This window comes from Saccostrea cucullata, unplaced genomic scaffold (genome assembly GCF_032062105.1).
Source record: "Saccostrea cucullata isolate Sc308-1 unplaced genomic scaffold, CSIRO_AGI_Scuc_v1 ctg1436, whole genome shotgun sequence".
NCBI lineage: Eukaryota > Metazoa > Mollusca > Bivalvia > Ostreida > Ostreidae > Saccostrea > Saccostrea cuccullata.
In genome coordinates, this window is record NW_026939822.1 from 1 (window position 1) to 7,480 (window position 7,480).

At 30.9% G+C, this 7,480-nt stretch overlaps 1 long non-coding RNA gene across 1 annotated transcript; it reads left to right on the forward strand.

Moving 5' to 3' along the window:
- Positions 1-1,024: 1,024 nt before the first annotated feature.
- Positions 1,025-2,447, forward strand: LOC134254065 (uncharacterized). The gene is made up of 3 exons (XR_009989245.1): positions 1,025-1,122; positions 1,408-1,530; positions 1,792-2,447. It is a non-coding gene; the product is annotated as an uncharacterized LOC134254065 (long non-coding RNA).
- Positions 2,448-7,480: the final 5,033 nt, after the last annotated feature.

A 7,480-nucleotide genomic window follows, 5' to 3' on the forward strand; every position in this document is an offset into this window, starting at 1 on the left:
CGGCACTCAGGACCTTTGAGCAGTTAGGGATCTTTTTCGTGCCAGCACCTACTGCGACACGGGGCCTCGGTTTATACGGTCTCATCCGAAGGACCGGTCTCCAAGTCTCCCAGTGGGATTCGAACCCCCGACGTAAGGATTGACTCCTTACTTCGCGACTCTATAGCAGACGCTCTAACCACTGCGCCACGAGGGCGACTATATTGTACAAGAAAAGTGTCATAATCCAACTGCTTTAAATGTTAGTATGCCATCTTATTGTATATATCAAAGGATAAAACTGACCTAATCCACATGCTTTAAATGTAAGTGTCACATATTGTTATTATATATGAAAGGAGAAAGTAACATAACTCAACTGCTTTAAATATTAGTGTCATCTTATAGTTACTGTATATATCATGGAAGAAAAGTGACGTTATCCAACTGGTTTAAATATGGAATTTATTTAGTTGGTCAGTATTCAATATTCATTTTTTTTTATGTCGATACGATATATCTTAGTGAGCTTGAGTCTGACAGATCTGTTTCATATTTGGATATTTTACTTGAAAAAAGTTTTATGGTCGATACAATGACCTTGTAAGCAAATACAATTTCTCCGTATTAGAATTTTAATTGTGACGTCATAAAAAAATTTGACAAGCAACAAAAATCAAATTAACGACATGAATTCATTCATCGTATCAATTATCTAGTATAAAGTCTTGTAAATTTACAATACCTGATAATAGTCAAGTATTAGAAAAAAGTCTTTCGTTAATATGAAGTCATAAGCCAAGAGGACTAGATTCACACGTTTGATAATTACAAAAATACTGTAAATAAATATGAAATTGTCACTAATTGTTTAACCTAATCATTAAACCTAAAAGAAAACAATGAATCAATACTCAAGACTAATCTGACGAAAATTGTATATGTTATAGGCACACCCTGTTACAACTAGCAGGGATATTGTATTGTATTTTGTATATTCAAGGCACACCCTGTAGCAACTATCAAGGCTAAGGTGACGTTTTCCACAGATGTAGTGGTGTTGATAACGAGGGACCTCTAGAGCGACTGAAAAATTTGATCTTTGGAGAAGAAACTCTCATTACAATTAAAAACTGGATCATTGTATGTAATTAAACTTCAATTCTGGTGATAATATATACCATCAGGGATATAATTATTATTTTGATCATTGCGTCGGAGTCGTAATTCTCTTTATTTTTACACGAACACTGGTTGGGTATAATGTTAATTGTAGTCGGAATCGTGATTCTGTTTAATTTTACAGGAACACTGGATGGTTGTTATGCTAATTGAAGTCGGGTTCATGATTCTTTCTATTTTTTACAGGAACACTGTTGGGGTGTGATGCTTATTGTAGTCGGGTTCGTGGTTCTGTTTATTTTACAGGAATACTGGTGGGGTGTGATGCTAATTGTGGTCGGGATTGTGATCGTGATGGGCGTCTTCATCAAAGTTTGCTCCGTAAACACACCAAGTGAAGACCCAAAACTAAAGACATTTAGAAAAAAGGTTGGAAAATAAACATTAGTGATCACAACAGCAAAAAGGTTTCAGATAAATCATACAGAGTAAAATCAGATGTTATGAAAAAACTACATAGGTGACAAATGAAAAAAGTGCTTTCCAAACATAACTGATAAAACATTTACATCAAATCTATAACCGCTAGCATGTATAAATTTATAATAGTGAAAATCAAAATGCAGCATTTTATTTAAGAAAATGTATACTTTTAAAGAAATGACAAAAAGTTATTAATTCAAATTATAGAATAAAAAAGAAAGAGGGCCGGTGAAAAATCCTGGACCGTATTACATAGGAGGAAATAACAAAGGGAAGGAGAATGGACGAGGAGGAATGGGAAATAACAGACGACATAGGGAAATGGGGAATATCTAGACTAGATCAGTACATTACGAAGACCTGAACAGTGAAAAAAGTCAACAATGCATACCTGGCTCAAAAATCACACTAAGAACAAATTTCATCCGAAAATTGAAATCAATTTACATTTTGAAAAAAAAAATTATAATGAAGCAGAATTTTCTACATGCTTGTAAAATTTGTATGTAACACATTCTTGCAAATTCAATGAAGGGATATTCATAACATTCCAAAGTAAAATATTTGACTAGTAAGTATTTTCTCAATTCATGATCTTAAGGTCTGTTATAAAAAGCACTATAAATGAATGGGATAACACTTTCTGAGATGTTTATTTTAGTGCACAAATTTTATATGCTTATCTAGAGGAACAGTTGTTGATGATTTTATATTGTGCCAAAGTTTGATCAAATTTAAATCTAAACTACTGTCTCTAGATATAGAGTGTTTCTTTGTTTCCTTTTTTATTGAATGAAAGGAACTCTTATTTGTTTCATTGTATATATCATGACATATTACGATTAAATATTAGTTTGCTTTTATGTAACTTAATAAATTGTACCTGATACATTAGATAGCATGGGTAATTACAGTATATTGTGAGAGGTTTTGTTCGTTTCTCATTTTATCTGACGATTGCTGAATGTATAGATGATACACATCTTCTTTAATTAAATTTATTGTTCGTTGTCATCACAATGATTAGAGAAACATCCTTTTAATGTCTGATTTGTCTTCCAGTTTGTAATTCTGCACACGAAAAGATTAGTATACGCTTATCCACTGATTGTGAATGGGAAAGCTCTTTTGTCAAACCCGCGACAGGGAACTATTCCCCGAGGGCTTGCCCGAGGGGAATAGTCCCTGTCAAGAGTTTGATAAAAGAGCTCTCCCACTCACAAGCAGTTGATAAGCGTTTTATTATACTGATATATAATATAATTTCTTAGGTTTGAATTCTTTTTGGAGTAAGATAATATTGCAAGAATAATCTGAAATCACAAGATGAAACACACCCTTCAAGTCCAGTTTAATAGCGGCTTATAGGTCCTTAATGATGGTTTAAAGCCTTAGTGTCCATTAAGCACCTTTTAGTAACATTTACACCACCATTAAGTTACCATTAAGCCATCTCAAAGTCCCTAATGGGTGCTAAAATGCAACTTAATGGTAGCTTAATGGTGGCCTTAAGGTACTTAATGGTAGCTTTTAGACCACCATTAAGTCACCATTAAGCTACCATTAAGCCAAATTCATAGGTGCTTAATGTTCAAACTTCATTCAGCTACCATTAAGCCACCATTAAGCCACCATTACGCAGTCGATAATACTGTTTATATGCACGAAAAATTATTTTCATAGTGATTTGTTATCAATATTATATATGTAGAGTTGGCATATATCTCGATTTGGTAAAAATAATGAAAAAGAAAGAAATTCAAAATTGAAAAAAAAAATCGCCACAGACGGCGCGCGAACCTATGACCTTAGGAGTAGTGGTGGTCGCCTTATTCATTAGGCTATCACTGCTCTTTGTTTTCTCAAGGAAAATATTTAACCTTCATTTTTATAAAAAAAAATTTGTACTTCTAAAAGTACTTTTTTTATGAACGTATCCAAAGTCTTGAATTGATTTTTAATCAAAATATAAACAATTTTATTTACGGATCTTTTTAAAAGGCTTATTTCGCAGTAATATTTCTAAACCATTGAGTTCGGATTTTAGACTGATGTAATGTGATTCAGTTCTTCTCTCTGTTATTCGAAAATTTATACATGTAAGCATTAAATCATGAGTGAAAATAAATTAATTATAGATAAAACACAACAATCTATCATCGAAAAAGAAAGACGAAAAAACAGATTCTACTTTTTTTAAATATACTGCGGATATTAACTGTTACTCTGTTAACCTTACCTCGTTTCTCAATGTGTATAAATCTGGTCGGATGACATGTTTAGTTTGATCGACTGTTCTTCTGAAAATTGATTTTGAAATAACAATGATTGAAGACCGACTAGATTTTGACAGACACTTAACGCTGCATTTAAAAAGAAATAACGAATTAGTTCAAATTATTCAAGGTGTAAAAGTCAATCATTGAACACATAACATTTGTATACCAGTAGCCCCCCCCCCCCCCCACCCGCAAAAAAAGAGATTTCTTTTTTAATGAGAACATATGATTTAAAGTTATATTCCTGTGAATTCTGTAGCGGAATGTTGCTTTTAACATATGAAATACCATCTTTTTCTTTTAAAAAGATTAATATATATTTTTTGTGTTCATGGATAAAGATAATTTTAAGAACAAATTGATTTTCGGATGATTTAAGATGTTTCACAGGGGCTTGCTCCCGGCGTTTAACAATTATTTATTTTAAAAAAACCATATACACTAATAATAAAAACTCTGCATGTAATAGTTATATAAAAAAAATAATATAGGGTACTGATAAAGGATGTCTTATTTTATTATTACTGCAAATGATTTAAAAAAAAATAATTATTAGACACCGGGAGCTAGCCCCTGTGACTATTAGCTAACTTTGTTTTCTGTGATCGAGTTTATGCATGTTGACAAAAAACTCGTAGAAATTACAATCGAGACGAAATTATGAGTTGGAATAGATTTTGTGTAAATGATATTAGAATAACTTTAAAATTAGTTAAAAGATTCTATATAAGATGCGTAAAAATATAATGAGGTTTGCCATTAAGTCACCATTAAGCTCAGCTTAAAGGTGGCTTAATGGTAGCTTAATGAAGTTTGGACATTAAGCACCTGTAAGTTGCAGCTTAATGGTGGCTTAATTGTGGCTTAAAGGAATTAACTTCTTTAAGCCACCATTAAGTCACCATTAAGCTACTATCAAGCGATTGCTTTAAGGTGGTCTTTCGTCTTGTGAATCATAATGACGTCACAATGCCACTGAAGTCACAATGACATCATCAGTCAATAGATTTATCGCTGAAATTCAAAATTGGAGGCAAAAATTGCATGAAAATTTTCCGTGGGTGAATAACAAAAACTATACGCCGGGGAATAGCTTTGCTATGCATGAACTATTAAAGATAGCTATTTGACCTTCGCAGTACAGTTAAGGTGCGCAATGGAAATATCGACTAAATTTTGTATTTAAAAATGTATTCGTAGTCGGGATGGCGATTATTTTTTGTACATTATTTTTATCGGATAATTGTAATCATGATTAATAACTACACATCGAGGACGATTATATTTTATACTAAGACTAGTCACTTAATGCGGCAGTCACGCGATTTTGGCACATTGACTTGAAGTATTGATGTTACATATAAATATCACTAGTGCAAGGGCATAACCAAGTTAAATTTCCAAGTTTAGCATATAAATATTTTCAACACGCATTGTAGTTTCTAAAAAGTGCTGCGATCCTGTCTAAATTCTGCAATTTGATTGTTAAAATTATACTTGCATGACCGAATGCTATATTTTTTGCTGATAAGCGGCATTAAATATTGATATAATTAAATTGTTTTTAAGATTTTATCAGGATTGCAGCACTTTTCAGATACCTTAATAGTTCTATAGTTGAAATGTAAAAGCTTACTTTGATCAATAGAGTGTATGCCCTTGCACTAGATCGATTTATTAAGAAGCTAAACATTACCCTAATGTACAGAAAATATATTACTAAAAGAGTAAAGAAGACATGAAATTCAAGTTATTGGCCCATAGAATATCTGTAAATAATATTTTACTTAATTATAGAATACATATTTTGTTGAGAAAATATTAATTGATCTGTCTCTCACTGCATACAAACTAAGTCATGTCGTAAGAAATGACGTCATATTGACAAGTGTATTGCGATCAGTGACTTGTTTATAACTTGTTATGTGGGACTTTACTAACGACAAAACAGCACGCTGTAGTAGGTTTTTAGTAACCAATCAATCAATCAAATGCAGCATTTTAAGGATGAAATGAGGGGGCGGGCCTTATTTACACGAAAAAAGTTTACTTGATATCACACAAATAATAACTTTTCCATATGACACAAGAAAATGAAATAATTTTTAACTTAAAACCTGTATTACCATTATAAAAAAAGCAATAAAGTTAAAATTGACACCTCTGACGGTTACATCACTGATGTATCTGGAATAAATTTAGCAGTTTGACCAAAGAGGTCGGAATGTACACAATTTCACATAGCCAATGTAAAATGTGATAATCATTTTGATAATTTTTTTTATTTTTTTTTCCTTTTCTTTCGTAATAGAAAATCTTAAGTAGTATGTTACCCGATCGATGCATTTATTATTTGAATTACTCTGAGCATGCTAACCATTTTTGTGATATTTTTTCTCACTAAAAGGACGTCACTGATGCGGTCATCATTTGAAAGCTGGAATAGCTGTCACTTTAATCTTGGGAAATCCAACTTCAATACATCATTTAAATTACATTTGTATGTATTTTATACTACTTTGTTTTGTTACACCAATGACAAATTTTTATACACACATATATCTCTTCATTTTTATATAGTTTGGGTAAACGTTTGTATTCGGTGGACATGTGCATCATTTTATGTGAAAAGCAAATGTTAGGCCTTCACAAAAATGGAAGCTAATGTAATATAATGATAATAATAAAATGAACAAATGATGCATGATGTTTTTATGAAAATAATAAAAAAAAAATGTGTTAGAATTAGGAATAATCGACAGTAAACTTTCAATATATTGTCAATCTCGATAACAGTTAAATTCTTCTTTCCTTATCTCAATCTACAATCGACTGATTTCATTTTTATATATCTTTCTTTTTCGTCTACGATAAAACTGATCTAGAAAATGAAAGAAAAGTCGGGGTTTTTTTGTATTCATCAATTTTCTCTTGCGTTTAATTTCAATTATCGTACTTTTTCCTGTACATCTTTAACCCTATTTTGAAGTAGCAAATCCTTTAAGATGTAGTTTTTTCCCTATTTATGAAGTTGTTTTTTCCGGTTTTGAGATTCTTCCTTGTTCTTTAAAAACAATATCCATTTAATATCAATTTACTTATTGGTATTTATTTATAAAAATTACAAATTATTAAAGTACAGTAATAACGTAACAAACAAAAATAAATTTAAGAGATGAATTCTTTAGCTGGACTAAATGCATAAAATGAAATATTTAATACTAAAAACACATTATTCTCCTAATTTTTATTTTGTTGTTTATCTTCTTTTTTCTGTCTCATAATAACGACGTCTATGAAACATTCATCATTTGGAACCAGGAAGCTATGTTACTCTAATTTTGAGAATTCCAACTTTCGTACAACATAATTTTATGATATATTTTAAATAGTCTACTTTGTTACACCAAAAACAGAATATTTTTATATACACATATATTTCATCATTTTTATTTTTTTATTTTTGTAAACTCCTGTTTGTTGAATAGCATATCATAACTAAAAATTTAAGATAATTTTAATATTTACTTTTTTATCAAAAGATCAATGATATGCTTAATGAAGGAATGAATTATACATAACTAAAAGTTGTCTGTTGCTAAAGAAACGAACAAAAA